This window comes from Saimiri boliviensis, chromosome 18, assembly GCF_048565385.1.
Source record: "Saimiri boliviensis isolate mSaiBol1 chromosome 18, mSaiBol1.pri, whole genome shotgun sequence".
In the NCBI taxonomy this organism is placed as follows: domain Eukaryota; kingdom Metazoa; phylum Chordata; class Mammalia; order Primates; family Cebidae; genus Saimiri; species Saimiri boliviensis.
Genome location: NC_133466.1, coordinates 47,987,740 through 48,011,827, shown reverse-complemented (window position 1 = coordinate 48,011,827; position 24,088 = coordinate 47,987,740). Strand labels below are relative to the sequence as shown.

General features: G+C 36.7%; 1 long non-coding RNA gene across 2 annotated transcripts in view; it reads right to left on the bottom strand.

Annotated features, from left to right (window-relative positions):
* The window catches only part of LOC141582049 (uncharacterized), a 157,712-nt gene that overhangs the window by 97,289 nt on the left and 36,335 nt on the right, over positions 1 to 24,088 (bottom strand). The window contains exons 2-3 of one of the 2 annotated variants that reach the window (XR_012514896.1): positions 21,527 to 21,665; positions 20,802 to 20,869 (exon numbers count right to left, since the gene is read on the bottom strand). This is a non-coding gene — a long non-coding RNA (uncharacterized LOC141582049). Of the gene's footprint in view, positions 1 to 20,801; positions 20,870 to 21,526; positions 21,666 to 24,088 lie in introns of those variants that run through there. The other variant, XR_012514895.1, reaches the window with a different exon arrangement.

Here is a 24,088-nt window from a genome sequence, read left to right as displayed (position 1 = left end):
CAATAAATGAGACTTGATCAGACTCCTGTCTTGTCTCCGTTCTTCGTGTCTCCTGCCCATCCATCCCCACTCCCTCCCTTCGAGCTCCTGTTGTTGTCCTGCAGGTCGGGACAGATTTCAGTATTACACTTTCAGCAATAGGAAGATGATTAAGGAGAAAATTAATAAGAAAATGTTGGGCTGGGCGCGGTGGCTCAAGCCTGTAATCCCAGCACTTTGGGAGGCCGAGGCGGGTGGATCACGAGGTCAAGAGATCGAGACCATCCTGGTCAACATGGTGAAACCCCGTCTCTACTAAAAATACAAAAAATTAGCTGGGCATGGTGTCGCGTGCCTGTAATCCCAGCTACTCAGGAGGTTGAGGCAGGAGAATTGCCTGAACCCAGGAGGCGGAAGTTGTGGTGAGCCAACATCACGCCATTGCACTCCAGCCTGGGTAACAAGAGTGAAACTCCATCTCAAAAAAAAAAAAAAAGAAAGAAAATGTTGGACTTCACCTATACTTTTTTTGTTCACCTATACTTTCAATCAAATGGACCTAAGAGATATATGTAGAACATTCGCAGGATACATATTCTCCTCACGCCCAAATGAAACATTCTCCGGGATATATCATATGTTAGATCACAAAACAAGATTAACGAATTTAAGATTAAAAATATATCAAAATCTTTTCTGATTATAATGGTATAAAAGTAGAAATTAATAACAGGAAAAAAAGACCTGGAATATTCTCAATATAAGAAATCAAAAACCATGCATCTGAACAGCCAATGTGCCAAAGGAAAAAAAAAAAGAAATTACAAGGAAAATTTATAAATATACAGAGATAAAAATGGAAACAAAGCATACCAAAACTTACGAGACACAGCAGAAGCGGCTGTAAAAGCAAAATTTATAGCAATAAACATGTACATCTAAAAGAACAAAGATCACCTCAACATTACACCAAAAGATACTAGAAAAAGAAGAACAAACTAAGCCCAAACATAGCAGAAGGAAGGAAACAATAAGGATCGGTGCAGAAATATATCAAATGAGAATAGAAAAAGTATGGGAAAAATATCAATAAAACAAAGAAGTGGGTTTTTTTAATTTTTTTTTTTTTTGCAAAAATAAACAAAAGTGAAAAATCTTTAGCTACACCAACTAAGGCAGACAGAAGATTCAAATAAATGAAATCACAGTCCAGGCGCTGTGTCTCACGCCTGTAATCCCAACACTTCGGGAGGCGGAGGTGGGCGATAATGAGGTCAGGAGACCAAGACCACCTTGGCTAACATGGCGAAACCCCACCTCTACTAAAAATTAAAAAAAGTTAGCCAGGGGTAGTGGCACACCCCTGTAGTTCAAGCTACTCAGGATGGTGAGGCAGGAGAATTGCCTGAATCTGGGAGGTGGAGGTTGCAGTGAGCCGAGATGGCACCACTGCACACCAACTTGGGCAACAAAGCGAGACTCTGTCTCAGAAAAAAAAGAAAAGAAAAGAAAAGAAATCACAGATTAGAGAGGAGACCTTACAATAGATGCCTCAGAAATGAAAAGAATCATAAGGGGCTATTATAAACAGTCATATGCCAACATTAAATAACCTAGAGAAAATGCATAAGTTTCTAGCAACACACAACCTAGTAAGATCAAATCAAGAAGAAACAAAAAGGTTCAACAAACCATTAACAAAAAAAGTTGAAGTAGCAACCATTTACTGATTAGGAGATCCTTTCATCATTGCTTGTTTTTTTCAGGATTGTCAAAGATCAGATGGTTGTAGATGTGCGGTGTTATTTCCGAGGCCTCTCTTCTCCATTAGTCAGTGGGTCTATTCTGGCAAGAGTACCATGCTGTTTTGGTTACTGTAGCCTTGCAGTACAGTGTCAAGTCAGGTAGCATGATACCTCCAGATTTGTTCTTTGTGCTTAAGATTATCTTGAGTATACAGGATCTTCTTTGGTTCTATATGAAATTTGAAATAGTTTTTTTTTTTTTTTTTTTTTTTTTTTTCTGATTCTGTGAAAAATATATACGGTAGTTTGATGGGAATAGCATTGAATCCAAAAATTACTTTAAGCAGTGTGGCATTTTTATGATATTGATTTCTCCTATTCATAAGGATAGAATGTTTCTTTGTTGGTGTCCTCTCTTATTTCCTTGAGCAGCCATTTGTCATTGTCCTTGAAGAGGTCCTTCACATCCCTAGTGAGCTGTATTCCTAGGTATTCTCTTTGTAGCTATTATGAATGGGTGTTCATTCAAGATTTGCCTCTTTGCTTGCCTATCATTGGTGTAAAGGAAGGCTTGTGATTTTTGTACATTGATTTTGTATCCTGAGACTTTGCTGAAGTTGTTTATCAGATCAAGAAGTTTTGGGGCTGAGACAATGAAGTTTTCTAAATATAAAATCATGTCATCTGCAAACAGAGACAACTTGACTTCCTCTCTTCCTATTTAAATATCCTTTATTTCTTTCTCTTCCCTGATTGCCCTGGACAGAACTTCCAATACTATGTTGAATAGGAGTGGTAAGAGAGGGCATCCTTGTCTTGTACCAGTTTTCAAAAGAAATGCTTTCAGCTTTTGCCCATTGAATATGATTTTGGCCGTAGGTTTCTCATAAATAGCTCTTAATATTTTGAGATATGTTCCATGCAAAGACACACAAAGGCTCTAAACCAAGGGATGAAGGAAAATTTACAAAGCAACTAGAAAGCCAAAAAAAAAAAAAAATTAATTAGGGGTTGCAATTCCTAGTCTCTGAGAAAACAGACTTTAAACACAGGTCAAAAAGACAAAGAAAGGCATTACATATGCTAAAGGAAACAATTCAACAACAATAGCTAACTATTCTGAATATATATACACCCACAACAGAAGCACCTAGTTTCATAAAACAGGTTCTTGAGCCTAAGACCTACACACACACACTTAGGCTCCCATACAATAACAGTGGGAAACTTCAACACCCCACTGTCAAGATTAGACAGATCAATGAGACAGAAAATTAACAAGGATATTCAGGACTAAACTCAGCTCTGGATCGCGTGGACCTAGTAGATGTCTACAGAACTCTCTACCCCAAATCAACAGAATATACCTTCTTCTCAGTGCCACATGACACTTATTCTAAGATCAACCACATAATTGAATTAAACCACTCCTCAGCAAATGCAAAAGAACTGAAATCATAACAAACAGTCTCTCAGACCACAGTGCCATCAAATTAGAACTAGGATTAAGAAACTCACTCAAAACCACACAATTTCATGAATATTGAACAACTTGTTCCAGAATGACTCCTGGGTAAAGGATGAAAGTAAGGCAGAAATAAAGAAGTTCTTTGAAACCAACAAGAACAAAGAGACAACATACCAAAATCTCTGGGATACAGCTAAAGCAGTGTTAAGAGGGAAATTTATAGCACCAAATGCCCATATGAGAAAGTTAGAAAGATCTCAAATCGACAACCTAACATCACAACTTAAAGAACTAGAGAGGCAAGAGCAAATTAATCCAAAAGATAGCAGGAGACAAGAAATAACTAAGATCAGACAAGAACTGAAGGAGACAGAGACATAAAAACACCCCCAAAATATCAATGAATCCAAGAGTTCATTTTTTGAAAAAAATTAACAAAATAGATAAACCCTAGCTACAATAATAAAGAAGAAAAGAGAGAAGAATCAGACGGACACAGTAAAATGTTATTAAAGGAGATATCACCACTGACGCCACAGAAGTACAAACTTAGAGAATATTATATTACCTCTATGTAAACCAGGAAAAAGTCAAATCGCTGAATAGACTAATAACAAGTTCTGAAATTGAGGCAGTAATTAATAGCCTACCAACCAAAAAAAAAAAAAAAAAAAAAAACCAAGGACCAGACAAATTCACTGACCAATTCTACCAGAGGTACAAAGAGGAGCCTGTACCATTCCTTCTGAAACTATTCCTAACAATGGAAAAGGAGAGGCTTCTTTCGAACTCATTATATGAGGCCAACATCATCCTGATACCAAAATGTGGCAGACACACAACAAAAAATACAAAACTTCAGGACAATATCACTGATGAACATCAATGTGAAAATCCTCAATAAAATATTGGCAAACTGAATCCAGCAGCACATCAAAAAGCTTATCCACCACAATCAAGTTGGCTTCATCCTTGGGATCCAAGGCTGGTTCAACATATGCAAATCAATAAACATACCATATAAACAGAACCAAGGAGTAAAATCAAATGATTATCTCAATACATGCAGAAAAAGCCTTTGATAAAATTTAACATCCCATCATGTTAAAAACGTGCAATGAACGAGATATTCATAGAACATAACTCAAATTCTTCTTAAATTTTTCTAAAGCTTAGAACTAGAGGGAATACTGTCAAACCCATTTTTTGGGCCAGCATCATTCCTATGTCAAAGCTAGACACAATAAGGAAACTACAGGCCACTAAGATGAACATAGATGGAAAAACCATCAAGAGAACACACACAAAATGAACTCAAGAACACATCAAAGAAATTACACACAATGACCAAGTTGGATATATGTCTGTCTCAACACTGTTTTTATCATGAAACCATGGTAAAGAAGCTAAAGAGACAACTTAAACACTGGGAGTATAGACTTACCAACCATAGTCTCTCTTAAAAAGTTAACACCTAAAATATGTAAGGAATTCAAACAACCCAATAGCAAAACAAAATAATAACCTGATTAAAAAATAGGTAAAGGACCTGAACAGACTTATCTCCAGAGAAGACATAAAAATGGCCAACAAGTATATGAAAACGTGCTCAACATCACTAGCCTTTCGGGAAATACAAATCAAAACCACAATGATTTATCCCCTAACATCTGTTGGGACGCTTATTATGAAAAAGACAAGAGGTAAGTGGTGCTGAGGGTGTAGAGAAAAGGAAACACTTACAAACTGTTGGTAGGAATGGAGATTTAGGTAGCCACTTTGGAAAACTTTACAGAGCTTCCTAAAAGAAATTCAACGTAGAACTACCATATAGCAATTCATGTAGAATTACCATAGTAATCCCACTTCTGGATATATCCCCAAAGGAAATGAAATCACCACCTTATAAGGATATCTGTGTGTCCATGCTTATTGTAGAATTATTCTCAAAGCCAAAGTAGGGAAATGAGCTAAGCATCTACTGATAGAGGAATGGATAAAGAAACCATGGTATACATATACAACAGATTACTATCTGGCCTTAAAAAGGAGATCCTGCCGTTTTCAGCAACATGGATGAATTATGTTCAGTAAAATAAGCTAGATATAGGAAGACAAATACTACACGAACTCACTTATATGTGGAATCTTAAAAACATAATCATAAACACAAAGCAGCAGAGTAGAATGGTAGTTGGGAAAGGTACAGGAGAAATGGGAGATGTGGGCCAAAGGGTATGAATTTTTTATTTACACAGGATGAATATGGGTAGAGAACTAGCATACAGCATAAGCATCATAGTTGATGATATTACATTGTATACTCTGGAAATTTGTTAAAACAATAAATTTTAGATACTCTTACCACACACGCACATACACACACGTCAAAAGGAAAGGTGACTATGGAAGATAATGTGGTAATTTATTAAAGTATTTGACTGTTAAAAGCACTTCACCATGCAGATGTATATGGAAACATGTTGTACACCTTACATTTATACAATAAAAATATTACTCATCATTATTACTGAAAAATAAAATTATTTTTCATAGACACTTAAAATATAAATTATATTAAGATAACTGTACACATATTTTAAGCATTTCTCAGTATTAATTTTTAACATGGTGAATAGTAATAGAACCCACATAAATAATTACTGAAAATAAAAATGTCTTCCCCATTCTACTGAGAGATCTTCAGGGAAAATATTCTAGTAGTCCAGGTTAATTTTTTTTTAACTCTATATTTTTTGTGGACATAATTGCAAGTCAAAAAAGAATCTGCCTATGAATCATCGGTTATTTCAGTGTCCTAGGCATCTCTAAAAATAAGCTGCCAGACAACCTGAACCTGGAAAAGAATTGAAAATTTCCCCATTCAGTTGTATTCTTTTTGTTCACTGGTAACTGTAGGAATTTTTAGAAATCAAGTTGCTTTCTCGATGTTCACTGCATTCAATAGCATGGATGTCATGAAAATGTTCCCTTATTTATCTGTATGCCTAATAAACTGTAGTATGAAGTAAATAATAATTCACTTGAAAAGCTCCTCTGTAGTTACTGCAGATTTGAGTGTGATTATTTAAATGTCACCCGATGAGGCAGAGTAGGATGATTACCAACCACCTGCCCGTCTAATACATCTTGAAAGGCATCAAAACTCATGTGCTTGCAGGCAAGAAGCATGATATAATTATTTCATTCCACTTTAATAAATCATGCTTCAGTTTACTACTGTGAGCCAGGGAGGATTGAAGAGAAAGTGGAATGGGCTCAGAACTCTGAGAAATAAAGCACAGCTAAGGAGACAGCCAGAGAAGTTGTAGTTCTGAAATTGGCTGCTTTCTATCAAACACTGAGAGACTTTCTTTCTCATAGAGATTAGCTTATTTTTTTCACAAAGGTGGAAGGGGATATTCGGAAAATTTTAAAAAAAATCACATACTGGTGTATAGAAAGAAAAATTTAACAATACAGTGAGACCCCCTGATCTTTCATACTGATATGAATTAAAACATAAGGCATGTCTATCCTGACAAAGACCAAATACACAATTACATAAGCCAAGATTCATCATCTTTCTCAACATCATCATCCACTGAATGTTTACTGTGTGCCAACAAGTTAAGTGTTTTCAAGGAAACCTCACAAAACGTTTATGAGCCAGGTACTTTTATGAGCCCCTTTTTTCAAATGAAAAAATTAAAGCCTACAGAAGTTGTAAATAACTGGTCCAAAGTGGTTACACTACTAAAGATCCTCTCATTCCAAGGTCCCAGTCTTCCCAAAGAGCAAAGAAGAGATTAATATGGCTCTAGAATAAAAATAGTAGTATTTGGATAAGAAAATGAGTGTTACAGGAAGGAGAAAGCACACAGGATGAAAAGAGAAGAAAAGTTATGTTTGTAGAATAACTAGGAGACTGACTGAGTCAGTGGAGGATTTATATTGAGAAATGGTAGGAAGCAAGCTAGAATAGAAGACTGGGGGCAAATCAGTCAAATAGATTTAAATGCCAGTCTAAAACCAGGGCAATTGGAAGCCAGTGCACATTTTTTATCAGAGTTCAATACTTGAATAATCCTGTGTTTGTTTTAGGAAATCACACAAGATCATCAGAATTTGCAGCTAAAATTAATTTTATTGACAATCTGGTTAAATACATTTAATTTAGAGATTAGACATTGAGATTTATGTTAAGGATCCCTACTCTTTGCTACTTAAAAGTCAAGATAAGTGAACATTACATTTAGCTGAGAAAAGAAATATCCAGTAACTGCCTTTTGAATATGAACTTTTAATCACTGTTACATTGTTTTGTTCCTTGAGAATCTGTGATCTTCTAAAGAAAACAGATTCCTATTTTTATGGTAGGAACTTTATGAATGCAGACACTTAGTGAAGAAGTAATATAAGTGGTACCAACAACAGAAAATGGATTTAGGAGAAGTAAGTGACATGAATTGGGAGAATGTCATAAGCCCATTTTAGCCATGTTCCCCAAGACCTCCAGAATGCCTTTCACCCATAACTACTCACTGACATGGTGGCTTTCAGGTGAATGCCATGGAGATTGCTGGGCAAGGAGCATGGAGAAGACCAATCAGAAAATGCCTCGAGTCACTTGCCTATGTAAAATATCTCCCCTTTTGGGCTCTGCGTATTCTGCACTTTCTCAATATTCACCTACATTAGATCCTCTTCTTGTTTCATTTTATTAATTTTTTTTTAAGAGATAGGGTCTCACTGTATTGTCCAGGATTGTCTCAAATTCTCAGGCTTGCCTCCAACTTCCAGGGCTAAAGCCATTCTCCCACCTCAAGCCTCCTGAGTAGCTGGGACTACAGGTTCATAACACTGCATCTGGCTCTTTCTCTTAATTCTGACCACTGACTTCTAGAATTTCCTGCTATGCCACACTATAATGTGAGCTTATATGTATTTATAGAGGCTGCCAAGAAACAGTCCCAGAAGTGCTGTGTTCCAAATCTGAGAACAGAGCTTTGGTTTACTTCATGTATTGTTTGATTTTTAGGCTAGGGAAGCAAATGCATCCTTAAAACCAACTTATGTCCGTCCTGCCTCTGGGAAGTCTTCTCCAACACAGACGTCTTCAAACACAGAAATTGTATTTCTAAAAAAAAGGTGTGGAAAAGCATGTCTGAAAAATTTCAGTTCTCATAACATAGAAGTTAAAAAAAGTAAGCAATAAAAATGTCATTGAATATATACATTCACAAGTGAGACAAACATAGATAATGCAAATAAAAGTTGTGAAGGCTACCCACTTTCAAAACAAAACAGTGACGAACTTTAATGTTTTTGCTACATTCCTTCTGTTGAACCAACTTCTTCAGAACTTTAGGAAATATTGCAATAGTATTGAGATCTAAGGAGAACACAGATCTATAATAACATAGGTCTAAGATCTAGAACATAGATATAAGATCTACGTTCTCCTCCATATTTTAGGTTTTGCTTCTTAGAAAGGACTTGAAGCAATGCTTACTGGTTTTTAAATTATTGTCTTCTGTATGAGAATTTTCTCTTGTTTCACACACATCTTCGCCAAAAATAAATAAATAAATAAATAAATAAATAAAGACTTTGTTACTTTTTGTTTGACTTCCTTTCCAATTACCTTGGTTCATTAGGGTAAGATTTAGCTGTATTTTCTCCATAAACTGAAAGGGTAGACATATTTTCTCTGTGGACAACCCAACAGAGCCACCATCATTTGCTAAAGAACAGTTGCTATATGTTTTTGTATTTACATGTACTTAATTAAATGTGGCTTATATTAAAAATAGCACAGATGTTTTGATTAGAAAAAGATTACTACAGCCAACTCCACATCATCTCTCTTGCCATTTAGTTTCTACCATTCTGAGTCAAACTATCAGCATTGCTTCCATTATTCACCATTTCTCTTTGATGCTTCACATCGTTTCTTTTCTTTTCTTTTTTTAAATTTCTATCACAATATCACTCTCTCGCCACAACTCGAATTGCTCAAATAATTACATGAGGACTACCCTGGTTTAGATAGTGCCCTTTCATATGTTTTCTCATTCAGGTTTTATAAAAACTTGTTTTATGCCGGGCGCGGTGGCTCAAGGCCTGTAATCCCAGCACTTTGGGAGGCCGAGGCGGGTGGATCACGAGGTCAAGAGGTCGAGACCATCCTGGTCAATACGGTGAAACTCCGTCTCTACTAAAATACAAAAAATTAGCTGGGCATGGTGGCGCGTGCCTGTAATCCCAGCTACTCAGGAGTCTGAGGCAGGAGAATTGCCTGAACCCAGGAGGCGGAGGTTGCGGTGAGCCGAGATAGTGCCATTGCACTCCAGCTTGGGTAACAAGAGCGAAACTCCGTCTCAAAAAAACAAAAAACAAACAAAAAACAAACAAACAAACAAAAAATTGTTTTACAAGACCTTGTTTTACAAGACCTTAAAATTGTGTGATTCAAATGGGCAATATGTAGCAATATGTTCATCTTTGATCCACCAATCCCACTGTTGAGAATTTATTCCAAGGACCAAAATGTATGCACCAACTCTATATATTAAAATAAGTATTAATAATACCAGGTTTTGAAATGACCACAATGTCCAGTAGTAGGAAATCAGTTAAATAAACTATGATACATTTGCATGATGTAATAATGAATCCATTTTCCATGATCATGTTAAGCATCGAAGGAAGCATCTAAAATTATCTACATTATGACAGAAACTTGGATGTATTATTGATATGTACACCTGAAAGAGCTGAAAGTATATTTTACAAAATGGTAGGCTTATCAGTGCTTTTTATCTCTATCCTTTTCTCTCTTTTCTCTTTAACTATAAATAGCATATATCTCATGTGAGATACATGTGTGTATATATACATACGTATAAAATTGGCACCAAAGTACATATCATAATTTTACCTTTAAGAAAAATGAAACTTATGCTACCACTTACATATGACCCAGAAATTTCACTCCTATGTATGTACCCAAAGGAATAAAAATCTGTGATCACACAAATATATGTACCTACATTTATATAGCAACATTACTAACAGTAGTCAAAAGGTAGAAACCCTCCACATGTCACCTTGATGAATTTTAAAATGTGGTAGCCATACAATGGTTATCATCCGTAAAAAAGTAGTGATACACACCAAATTTAACCTTGAAAACATAATGCCAAGTGAAAGGAGTCACTCAAGTAGACCTTACATTGTGATATGGTTTGGCTGTGTCCCCACCCAAATCTCATTTTAAATTGTAGTTCTTATAATCCCTCTCTGTGGTGGGAGGGATCTGGTGGGAGGTAATTTAATCATGAGGGTGGTTACTCTCATGCTGTCCTAGTGATAGTGAGTGAATTCTCGTGAGATCCGAAGGTTTTATAAGGAGCTTTTCCACCTTTTGCTTGACAAGTCTTTTTCCTGCTATCGTGTGAAGAAGCACGTGTTTACTTCCCCTTCAACCGTGATTCTAAGTTTCCTGAGGCCCCCCCAAGCCATGCAGAACTGTGAGTCAATTAAATCTTTCCTTTATAAATGACCCAGTCTTGAGCAGTTCTTTATAGAGATGTGAGAATGAACTAATATACATCACTATACAACATTTTTACTGAAATGTTTGGCATAGACAATTCTACAGAGACAGAGAATATATCAGGGATTGCTTAGGGATGGAGGCATTGGGCAATGGGAGTGTATAAATAAAGGGCATGGAAACTTTTTTCAGATTATGAAAACTACAGTTGACTGTAGTGATAGTTCTACACATCTATTAATACACTAGAAGCTATTACTGTATGCTTTAAATGAATTAATTGCATGATATATGAATTATAACTCAATAAACATATTTAAAAATAAAAATAAAAAAAATAACACATTTCTAGCAGCTTTCTTTTCCTTGGAAAAAACTTTAATTTACTTCTGTAATGGAGTGTTTTAGAAAAAAAAAACACTCACAGGACTAGATTCTTTAGTTACACAAATATAAAGCAAGTATATGGACTTTGAAAAACTATGGAATCTCAACAATTTTCAGTGCAGAAGCTGCAGGTGGAAATATTATATATCCTGTATGTGAATGTAAATTGAGTATTCTTACTTTTACGATCACTTGCCTTTGGAAAGTTAGATCCTTTTCCCCCCATCCCCACATAAATATATTCAGTCCAAACTAAACATAGTATGAACTATGTTTAGTCGTATGTTGGTATTACATATGAAGTTAAGACTAAATAGTTTTATCTTTTAGAAATGTATAGCGACTATCGTGAATGTGTTTCTTGGGTCAGGAAAGTCTAACCACATCATCATAGGTGGGGTATGCGGTTTTTATGAAGGAATGGCTACTATCACTGTCAAACATACGAGATCATTAAATAAGCACGACTTCCTTGGACAACAGGGGAGGGGACCTGCTATTCTTTCTGGCATCCAGGAAGATTGTCTCCTGGTATACGTGGTACCAGATGGCAGAAGTTACTTTCTGATGGAGCTGAGATGTCCCTGACTGAGCAGCAACCTACCAGGAGGAAGGCATGAACTCTCTGGTTTCTTTAGTATCTACACACTAAGAGAAACTATTTCTAATAGCAGTGCAATATACTTCCTCTATTTTGCTCTATGTATCTGCATTTACTCAAGTTCTATGACACAGCATAGCCTCACCTGAAATATAATTTGGGGAAATTAAATGAGGGGTTTATATTCATCCTGTAAGTAAACTGATGGAGGAAGAGTATGATGCAGAGAAACCACTGGATTTAGTGAAGTACTCTAAGAATTCCACAGATTTAAAACAAAATCAGAATACAATCCAACAAAACAACTCCCAAACACAGCCAATGGGTCAATTTGCAGTACATGTTATGCATATTGTATACATACATTTTAGGGATTTCCAGAATTTTCTTGGATAAAAGAATGGACTGCCTCCTGTGATCGAAAATCATTTTAAGGTAGATATTTTAAATAAGGTCTCAAATGTCAAATACATAAGGTAGGAAAACCTCAAAGGACAAATTTATTTATTTTACTAAAAAAATTAATTACATGGAAATAATATATCATCATCATTTCTCAGTTATAAAATGACAGAGTTTTCTGTTTTCTTATTCCTACTTTTTTTTTCTTTCTTTCTTTCCTTTTTTTTTTTTTTTTGGTTGTTGTTGTTTGAGAGACAGTCTCACTCTGTCGCCCAGGCTGGAGTGCAGTGGCATGATCTCAGCTCACTGCAACCTCCACCTCCCAGGCTCAAGCAATTCTTGTACCTCAGCCTCCTGAGTAGCTCTGATTATAGGTGCAGGCTGCCACGCCCAGCTACTTGTTATTAATTATTATTATTATTATTATTATTTTGTATTTTAGTAGAGATGGGGATTTACCATGTTGCCCACTCAAAATCATGGGCTAAAGTAATCTACCCACCTCAGCTTCCCAAAGTGCTGGGATTACAGGCATAAGCCACCATGCCCAGCCTCTTATTCAGACTTTCCTATGCTAAGTTTTTCAGCACGTGCTGCTGTAAAAGGCTGCATTGCTCTTATAGTCTAAACGTAGAATATATGTTATATTTTAAAATCATGTATTATGTTGTATATAACATATTAGAGATAGATATAATTGTAGCTACATTATTCTTCCCAAAGTTAGGGAAAAAATAGAACTGCTCATTTGAACTTTGATAAGGTTTAACCTTTAGAAGTTTCATGTTCATATTGAAATTAATTCTTCCCTACATCTAAATCTATGGTTTATTTTGAACATGTCACTAAGTCCTACTGTATTTTTAAATAATTAAAATATCCTTCCTAACTCTACTCTCTTAACCTCATACTTCATTTCATTCAATTCCTCCTCAGATGATATGGGTTAGAGTTCCTTTATTCAAGAGTGATATCAAAATTATTTAGCAGAGTATATTATGGACAGGATCAATCAGAACCAGATGCCAACTACTCAAGAAAACTTACAGATCAATCAGAACACATGCCACCCAATCAAAATAAACAGCTAAGTGCTAGATCAGGGGCCTAGAAGCCCCCCTATTGCATAAGACATTACCTCATTCGTTGCTAAATCATGGGAGACATTCAGAGATCTTAGAAGGGGCAGGAGACTTGGAGTAGCCAAGTCTAATAACCAACATGCATGAAAGGTTTTCGCTGTTTTACTTTGCATAGATGTAACAATACAGTTGTTTATGTCTGCTCCCTCTCCAAACATTGCTGAAGTGTCAGCTAAGCAATAAGAGAAATATAATACCATATTAAGTGACAGAGCAAGAGATGTTAACCAACTTTTGGAAGAGGAAAAATTGCTAGGTGATAGCTGACTTTACAGAAAGGAGAAAGGTGTTGCCTAAGTGGAAGCTAAGCAAGATTCCAATGAGAAATAAGCTAACTTATCTTTTAGAATCCTGGAAAATTTTAGACATCGAAGATGCCAGGTATTTCTGAAGTTATAGGGGCTTAAGGATCATGACACTGAAAATGAAGCATTGCCTAGGTGTCTGTAAAAGGACAACTGGATTCTGTGTCTCTTTCTCTGACTTCATGCAACCAAGTAATTTCCTCTTTTTTATGTCTCAGGAGATAATTAATTTATTCTCTGTAGAAACTGGGTCAAAGAGTGTCAGAATCCAGGTTGTGGAGGCACAGTAAAAGCTAAAGTGAGGTGCCATGCTAGAAACTGGGTTTACTGAGAGTACCAGATCCAGTCTCCCTCCCTCACATGAATTCTGAAATATTTACAGACAGGTTTATCCATCCAGGCCTTTGGAGGGTTTGTCTATGGGAAAAACATTGGTGGGAATGTGCAATGATACAGCTGCTTCATGAAATATTTTGGTATTTTCTTAAATAGTCAAACATACACTTACCATTTGATTCAGCCATTCTACTCCAAAGTTCTGAAAGAAAATATTCTTTCTGATACTGCTCTCCTTTAACCTTGTATGTAACGTTGTATATGGATGTTCATAGCCGTTTTATTTGTAATAGCCAAAAACTAGGAATGCTTTGAATATCCATCAAGAAATATAGAAAATCTGAGGTGATTATATGTAATGGACTACTACTTAGCAATAACAAGAAATGAATTATCAGTATAAGCAACAATATGGATGAATCTCAAAATATTTTTTCTGGATGAAACAAAAAACAGGACAAAAAAGGAGTATATTCTGTATGTATGAAGAATGGGGAATGAGGAAATGTGGGAGCAAAGGATTGCAGAGATACATGAGTAAACTCTGGGAGCTGAAGGATATGTTCATTATTTTTGTTGCAAGGGGTTCACAAGTTTATAAATATGTCAAAACATTACATTCTATGATTTAAATATATATATTTAACTTTTAAATATGCAGTTTTTGAGGATTGAGTATAACTTGATTGATAGATGAATGATAGCCAGATTGATTGACTGATAGAAATGTAAAGCCAGGAATCCCTCTAGAGACCTTTGCATTTCTAAAGCTTGGGTCACCTAACTAAGTTGTTCTCTTTATATCACCTGCGAATGAGAATAACTTTTAGGTCTCGGGCATTCTAATTTTTTAACTTAATTATAGAAATCATTTTTGTAGTTATATTTTTATTTGTGCTTTGCTTTAAATGCAAAGCATTCTCAACAATGGACATAAGTATCCAATAACAAACAGCAAGTATTAATGTCTTTTAACATAAAATTTACTGAGAAGTAAAAATACAAAGCTTACGAGTACAGAAATTATAGTTCTGCCTGGTTTATTTTATAAATAACCTCAGATCATGCTAAATGGCCAAAGTTACTTTATCTTCATTTGAATACTTTGATTCTTTTCATGAAGAGTTTCTCTCAATTTAAGACATTTGCTTTATGTCCAATTTAGAGAAGTATATCAAGTACTATATACACTATTTAATAATTCCTGCAGGAAGATGGAAGAATAATTTTATATAGTCATTTGGAAAAGGTTGAAAATATCCCAGTGGACACAGCATAATTCAGTACCTTTACTACTTTATTGATTTTATTTTGAGTAATTTGTCCATGTTTTGCTTTACAAATCATTTTTAATATATGCCTGGCATGCTTCTATCTTCATATTATCCCAGTTTTTTTTCCACATGCTTTCTAGAATTATAATTTAACTCAGAGGTTCATACTGGCTGCATATCCCAATCACCTGTTAAAATATCAACATCCAGGCTCAACTCACAGATTCTGATTTAATTGTTTCAGGTAGGGCCCTGGCATACATATTCTTAAAAGCATCCCTGGCAACTCTAATGTGTAGCCAATATTGAGAATCACTGACTATCTTACACACTGTCTATATCAGCATTTTCCAAATGTGCTTGAACGTAAGAATGTTCAAACAAGATACCTCAAAAATCCAAAAGAAGACTAATGGCTCTAAATTTCCAAATTTTAGATCCTCAAGCAAAACCTCCTGAGTCAGGATCTCCACAGAAGTAAGGAGAATCAAGAGCTTCAGTTTAAGAAGCACTATTTCACAAGACTCCAAAGACATTATAATCAATCCCAGAGGCTGGAAAAGATAAAGAATATATAGACACATTGGGGTCTTTCAATCTCCTGCCTTCTCATACCAACATTCAATGCAGCATCGTTTTTAAAACCTTTATCTCCTAAATACATGTGAAATATCTCGACTTACCTCCATTACCCCTCATCACACCTGTCACCTAAGAGCCTAACAACAAACCTCAGTCTACTCCAGTATCTCATTCTCACACCAGGTCACTGGCTTCTACTCTTGCCTTACTCCAACTTGTTTTCTCCATTAGAGCCAGACTTATCATTTGGAACATCAATCTTACCAAGTCACCCAGAGCTTAACATATTGCCCAGAGCTCTTATGGAAATACAGTACAAAACGTTCACACCTTGGTCTGGCTTCCACCTTTTCCCACCTCATTCAGGACTCAGCTCCCTTTACTTCCTGTCATCTGGCCAGGATAGCCTTCTTTCTCTCTGTTCATACAGGCTAAGCAAACAGATTGCCACAGGCCATTTGCAGAAGCTCAGTCTTCTGCTTGGAAAGCTCTTCCAGGCCCCCACCCTACAGCTTTATCTAGTTAAAAAGGCCTATGCATTCTTCACAAGTCAGGCAACAGCCAAGCCTTCATCTTCCTCTAGATAAGTCAAATCTTGCAACCTCAGGCTTTTTTAGTAGCATATACCACTCCTTCCTAAAATTGTCCAGAATTACAGCATGCATTCATCTGTGTGACTTCATTTTCGTTTTCCTCCTCTCCCAGCACCTATTTGACTATGAACTCACTGGGAACAGAACACTTTTTCTCTCTGAGACCAAATTGCCTAGGTTCAAATCCTAGCTTACTATTCTAAACATTTTGTGTGCAGATATTAACGCGATGGTAATTATTCTGATAATTTTCTCATTGCTGTTGTTAGCTTTAGAGCAATTGTTTTTTCAGATCTGTGTAACTGTATTAAACTGAAGCTTCCATATTAATTATGGCAGCAGAATTAGTCAAATGTTTATGTTGTTACACATTTAAGCCCAGAAATTTAAAATACATTTTTAAGAATCAACAGATTTTCATTTGCTATATTTCTAACCTTAATAGCATTACAGGTATTTCTAACTTTAATAGCATTACAGGGGTGGGGAGGGCAGGGAAGAAAAAGAAAAAAATGGTAACAGCTCAGCAGCAAAGAAAGGTCAAAGCAGCGTTCAAGCGAACAGACTCAGCCCAAGGCCACAACTGTGGCCCAGGCTCAGTAGTGAGTACCACAAGCAGAACACAAGCAGAACGCAGCAAGCAGCAGCCATGTGGGGCCAGGTCCAAATAGCTGCGTGCTGCTCTCCGCAGGTGTTCCACAGCAAAATTTTGTGTGTTCTTTGTAAACAAGTAACATCCAAAATTGTAATTCTCCGCTAAGGTTTAAGTAACATTTAAATTCTAATAATAATTTCTTTGTTATCTCTGAGATAACTCTTTTAAAATCTGATTTAATTAAAGCAGTAGCTTCTAAAGGGGAAGAAATTACATCTAGCCCATAAATTAGTTAAAAAGCAAGTAGAAGCTAAGCATGTAAAACTACACCCTTTAAAGAAAAGCTTTAAACCAAATGGAAGTAATATCAGTTAAGTTAAAAAGTAAAACTGTTAAGCCCATTCTCAAAAAGTAAAATGGCCAAACCTACCTGATATTTCCCTGTTGGAAAACTTAAACGTTGTTCAAAAAGCAAAGCTTGCTGCTCCAGTGGCTCTATACCGGCCTTCCACAGCAGTAATTGTCTATTCAGGCTGGGATTCAGCAGGCTGGTAAAGATGAAAATTTAGAGGGATAGCAGTTTCCAGTTATAATGCACCCCAAAATGAGCAGGGACAGTTTTAGGTAACATTGAAGCCTTTTCCATTTAAATGCCATTTAAATTTCTAAAGAAACTTAAACAAGCAATCAATAATGCTAATACAAAATGTCATGTTGCTAAGCAGCCTTTTAAAGGGATAGCTCATTTAATGGACTATATTAAGGCTCATGATGGCAATGGAGGAAATTTACATAAGGCTACATTATTAGTGCCAACTATGGCAGGATTGAGGGTAAACAATGGGACTGCTGCATTTCCTGGAGCTTGTTTCCATTCTGGAAAAAAGGAACACACCAAAAGGACTGCAGACAAAATCTAAGAACAGGACCTCAGCTGAGGGTAACAACAAAAAATACTAAACCAGATATTTGCCCTAAGTGTAAAAAAATAAAGAAAAATAATTGGGCTAATCAATGTCATTCAAAATTTAATAAGGAAGGGAACCCGATTCCAACTGGGTCCTATCCTGCTTAAGTTACTCTCTTATCTCTGTACAATGTTTGTCCCCTGCCACCAATAAAAGCGCAGCAGCAAATTTGTGTAGCACTCAGAAAGTAAATATTTTACCTGGGGAGCCTCCACGAAAAAATACCAGCAGGAGTTTGTAAGCCCTTACCTACAGAAACAGTGGTTTTGCTTTTAGAAAAACCTAGCCTTAATACTAAAGGGATAAAATTTCATACAGAAGCTATTAATAGTAATTTTACAGGGGGAATGCAAATTGTATGTCATTTTCCAATACTTGCAGTGCTAAACCTAAAAAACGCATAACACAAATCTTACTTTTACCTTACATCAAATTAAGTCAAAGCAAAGATGAAAGAATTGGAGGATTTGGAAGTACAAATAAGCAGGGCAAAGCTGCATACTGGATATATCAAATTACAGATAAACACCCAGCATGTAAAGTCACTATTCATAGAAAAAAATTTTAAACGTTTAGTTAATACTAGCACAAATATCTCAATTATTTCTGTTCAGCACTGACCCTTTTCTTGGCCTGTATAAAATGCTCACTCTAATATAGTCAGAGTGGGGTAGGCCTCAGAAGTTTATCAAAGCAGTCTTATCTTACCATGCAAAGGGCCCCATTCAGTCTATTGTAATTCAGATTCCTATTAACTTGTGGGGAAGAAACTTATTACAGCAGTGGGGAACCAAAGTCTTAATACCTGAACAATCGTATAGCTCCCAAAATCAACAAATAATGGAGGCCATGGGCTATGTGCCTGAAACGGGAATAGAAAAAAATTTACAGGGTCTAAAAGAATCATTAGAAGTTAAGGGACAAAGTTCTCAACATGGTTAGAATATCATTTTTAATGACAGCCATTGTTAAACCTCCAAAACCAAGAGCTTGAAAATGGTTAGATAATAAACCAATTTTGATAGAACAATGGCCACGTACAAAAACTGGAGATTTTTTTAAATGTAGTTGCTAAACAATTAGAAAAAGAACATATAGTTCCCACATTTTTAGCTTAAAACTGTCCTATTTTTGTAATAAAAAGGAAATCTAAAAAATAAAAAATGTTAACAGATCTCAGAGCAATTAATGCAGCTATACTACTTTTACCCACTATGATTCAAAAAAATTGTCTACTACTATTATTGATTTGAAGGACTTTCTTTTTTTTTCTTTTCTTTTCTTTTTTTTTTTTTACGATTCCTTTGGCAGAAAAGAACTGTAAGCAATTTGCCTTCACTTTTCCTATTATACTAATCAAAAACCTGCCTAAAAATATTATTGAAAAGTGCTTCCCCAAGGGATGTTAAACAGTTCCACAGTTTGTCAAACTTATGTGGACACAGCTATTAAGCCCACTAGAAAAAAATGTCCTCAGTGCTATATTATTCATTATATAATATTCTTTGTACTGCACCAAATAAAGAGTTACTTATACAATGCTATAACCATTTAAAAAAAGAAATCCATTCAATGTACTAGGTTAATAGTAGCTCCAGATAAAATTCAAACTATAACACCTTATTCGTATTTGTGCATGTTGGTAAAAAAAAAAAAAAAAAAAAAAAAAAAAAAAAAAAAACCCCTCACTATGTCACTTCAAAAGGTGTTCATCAGAAGAGATAATTTAAAAACTCTAAATAATTTCCAGAAGTTACTTTGAAATATCAATTAGATAAGACCTACTTTAGCCATTTCACCTTATGCTATGAGTAATTTGTTTTCTATTCTTTGAGAAGATTCCAGTCTGCATAGTCCTCAAGAATTAACTTAAAAAGCTAAAATGGAATTGCAAGTAATTGAAGAAAAAAATTCATAAGGCTCAAGTAAGTAAAATTAATCATAACAAGCCTTTAACATTATTAATTTTACCTATTTAACACTATCTTACACTCTCTTAGTAATAATCTCTTAGGAGTTATTATTCAAAAATCAGGATTTAGTGGAGTGGCTGTTTTTACTTCATAATAGCACTCACACTCTGTATTTGGACTGAATTGCAACTTTGATTGGAATGGGGAGGTCTCAAGTTGTAAAAGTGCATGGATTTAATGCCATAAGAATAATAGTGCCTCTTACAAAAATTCAAATTCAGCAAGCCTATACTAATAGTGTAACATGGCAAGCCTATTTGCCAAGTTCTGTGGGCACTTTAGAAAATCATTACCTAAAAAACAAAAATTTTTCAATTTTTAAAATTAACCAATTGGATTTTATCCAAAATTAGTAAGTCAAATCTCATTGAAAATGCAGAAAATGTTTTTACAGATAAAATCTAGTAACAATAAATCTTCTTATTCAGGATCTAAAAGCAAAGTTATTCAAACTCCTTATACACTATTGGGTCTCGCAGAGGATCCAGGGAATGGCATAGCCAGAATGGACAACTGGGCCTTTGAATCTAGGCCACACATAGGCAGACTAACAAGTGATGGTGCAACCAGCTCAGGCAGCTTTATGTAAGGGCACCTGCTAGTTAGGAACATGCACCCCACCCCAGACCCCAATCCTAGACCACCTGCCTGCACTGGGCATTGTCTCATCTTGGCAGAAAGGTGTGGGGGTGATGATCAGGTAGTATGTCCCTGGGTCTCAGGCCTCAGAAGTTCCTTAGGAACTTGGCAGTCACTGGGCAGGGGAAGGGGCCCAGGGACCCCTTGTGTGCATTTGCCCATGGAATGTGTTCCTACCCCAGCTTCTCAGCCCTCACTAGAAGAGTCCAGGGCTTCCACCTGCTCTATGTTTCCAGCTCTGATCTACTCACCTGGTGACTCTGAAGGCTTCCTGACTCCAGCCTGGGGCCTCCTCTGTTAGATGGGGGTTCCAGGTTTCCTGCAGACAGAGGCCAACCCTTGGAGGTTGAACCTGGACCTCTTTTTTTTTAGACGGAGTCCCACACTGTCAGTGGTGCAATCCTGGCTCACTGAAATCTCCACCTCCTGGGTTCAAGTGATTTTCCTGCGTCAGCCACCAGTGTAGCTGGGACTACAGGTGTATGCCACCATATCCAGCTAATTTTTTTGTATTTTTAGGAGAGATGGGGTTTCCCCATATTGGCCAGAAGGATCTCAATCTCCTGACCTTGTGATCCGCCCACCTCAGCTTCCCAAAGTGCTGGGATTACAGGAGTGAGCCACCACTACCGGCCCTTAGTTCTTAAAGTATAATTTTTTTCTCTCTCCAGTCTCCCATTTTTACTAAGGAAAAATCATGATATGACCAAATGTCTCTATTATACCTGGCCTGAATATTTGTATAAAGTATAGCAAGAATAATTATTTTTAATATGTTTTCAAAATCGGATTTCATAAAACTTGGTTTCATAAAGTGAATCTCAGATAAGACTTTTTAAAGCTGAGCCCAGCTATGGGTCTGTCCCCTCAAATAACTACATGAGTTGCATAAATTTCTCTTTTGAGGTCACAGGATAACTTGGGTCTCATAAGCCTGTCAGGAAGTGACATTATTTACTTACCACAAGTTACTTACAGGGAATGTGTAGACAAGGTATGAAGCCAGTTTTCCCAAAGGGTTTTTATTGACTCTATACATCAAGTTTGATTCCTTAGGGAAAGCATGCCATTCCAGTCAAAGCCTTGCCAAAATAACTAATTTCTCCAATTGTGACCTGTTGCAGAAGAAAACATTCTTTTGCACTTATGCAAATTATATTTCCATAAGTTAAGAATCTATTCACAAATAGATTCTAAATTCTGGAGTAAACAAATAGAGAGAAACAAATATGATTCTAATTTTGTTTACTCAATTGGAGTATATTTTACTCAATTGCTAAAAGCTGTAAATAGCTCAAAATAAGCTTCCTGAACTCTGAAAAACAAAACAAAGGATCAGTAATATTTTAAGCAAAGCCAAAAATATTACTTCAGTCTATATTAGTTCACTCCGTGCAGTTATCACCTGTTCTGCTTTATATTCTTGAACATTTCAGGTCTCCATGAGAGTCCTGAAAGTTTTTTCTTTATGCTAATGACAAAATTTCCAAAGTTATCAGAAACCTGCATTTAGGAGCACCTGCCAATGTCCTATAGCAGATTATAAGTCACCTTTCAAAGAGGATTAAAACAAGACAACAAATGTCTGTGGATGACAAAGAAGTCTTAGGATAACATATTTATGCAAATACAGTCCAAGGAAAATGAAACACCATTTCACATTTGGTAATGCTTTCTTTTTTTTCCTGAGATAGAGTTTTGTTCTTGTTGCCCAGACTGGAGTGCAATGCTGCAATCTCTGTTCACTGAAACCTTCACCTCCTGGGTTCAAGTAATTCTCCGGCCTCAGCTTCCTGAGTAGCTGGGATTATAGGTGCTTGCCACAATACCTGGCTAACTTTTAGTATTTTTAGTAGAGATGGGGTTTCACCATATTGGCCAAGCTGATCTCTAACTCCTGACATCAGATGATCCACCCTCCCTCGCCTCCCAAAGTGCTGGGATTACAGATGGGAGCCACTGTATCTGACCTGACAATGCTTTCTGACAATTCTTCCTCTATGGTTTTTATACCAAATAAGCCAAATGTCATTTATGTACTTTAGGGGATATAATATCTAAAAGATATGTATGTAAGAAAAACAAGTGATTTATAATTTGATTTTTACAAGTTTCTCAGATATCAAATCCCAGGTTATCTTAAGTCACTCATTAACCAAAGTGATAACTCAAAAATTCTAAAAAGGCAAAAACCTTTACTCATTAATAGAGGGATGACTTCTCTTTCCAAATAATATATATTTTTCCCTTTCCTGTTGTTCCAGTTTATTCAAAAGGTCAGGCAAAAATTTTTCATTTTTAAAATAATACATGAAAATCTTGTTCACAGGGAAAAGTTAAATCTCACCTTTGTATTAGTGCATTATTCATATCAAACCTAATTCTTTTTTTTTTTTTTTTTTTTGAGACGGAGTTTCACTCTTGTTACCCAGGCTGCAGTGCAAGGGCATGATCTCAGCTCACTGCAACCTCCGCCTCCTGGGTTCAGGCAATTCTCCTGCCTCAGTGTCCTGAGTAGCTGGGACCACAGGCACGTGCCACCATGTCCAGCTAATTATTTTGTATTTTTAGTAGAGACGGGGTTTCACCATGCTGACCAGGATGGTCTTGATCTCTTGACCTCATGGTCCACCCACCTCGGCCTCCCAAAGTACTGGGATTACAGGCTTGAGCCACCGCGCCCAGCCTCAAACCTAATTCTTAATAAAAACTTATTGAACCTCCTTCATGACAAGAAACTGAAGCACTACAAAGAGGTTTTGAAACTTGGAGTGAATGACAGTATGTTTCAGTAACGCTTCATCTACCCAAGGGTAAACAATCAAATCTCTTCTCGACTATTATCTAGAGAGGGCATCCAAGATGGCCAATTAGGAGCAGCTCAGGATTGCAGCTCTCAGGAAAAGCATGGAGGGTGAGTGGATGCTGCATTTCCAGATGTATTTTTATTGCTCACAGACCAGGAGATTCCCAAGCGGAGGAGCCCCATGGGTGGCCAACATGCCTGTCTTGGCCCCCGCAGTTGTTTTGCCCTGCATGGCTGTTTTTGCCAGTGCAACTGTTTTGCTGGTGCCCCAGCATGGCGGTTCTCCATACAAAATACACAGGTCCGGATGCCATTTTAGCCGGTGACTGGAGCTCTGGGAAGGCAAAGTCGCCCATTCATCTGATTAAAAAGGGTACTGAAACAGGGAGCCAGACCAGGAGAGTCTCAGGCAAAAAAGCACCACGAATCTCAGTGCTGCTGTTTCAGCTGGCACAGTGGGTCACCGCATGGGAAATCACACAGATCCTGGCGCCTTTTCAACAGGTGACTGGAACACCTGGGAGACAGTCTACCGTTAACGAAAGAAAAATAATTTATTTTAAGGGGCTCTGAGGCAGGGAGCCAGGTGATCAGTCTCAGCTGGTCCCACCTCCACAAAAAAAAAAGCAACCCGAAACACTCTGTATTGAGAGTTTCACAGCAAGCACAGCTGAACCTGGGAAGGCCCAGCTCTGGGGGGGAGGGGCATCTGCCATTACTGAGGCAGTCCAC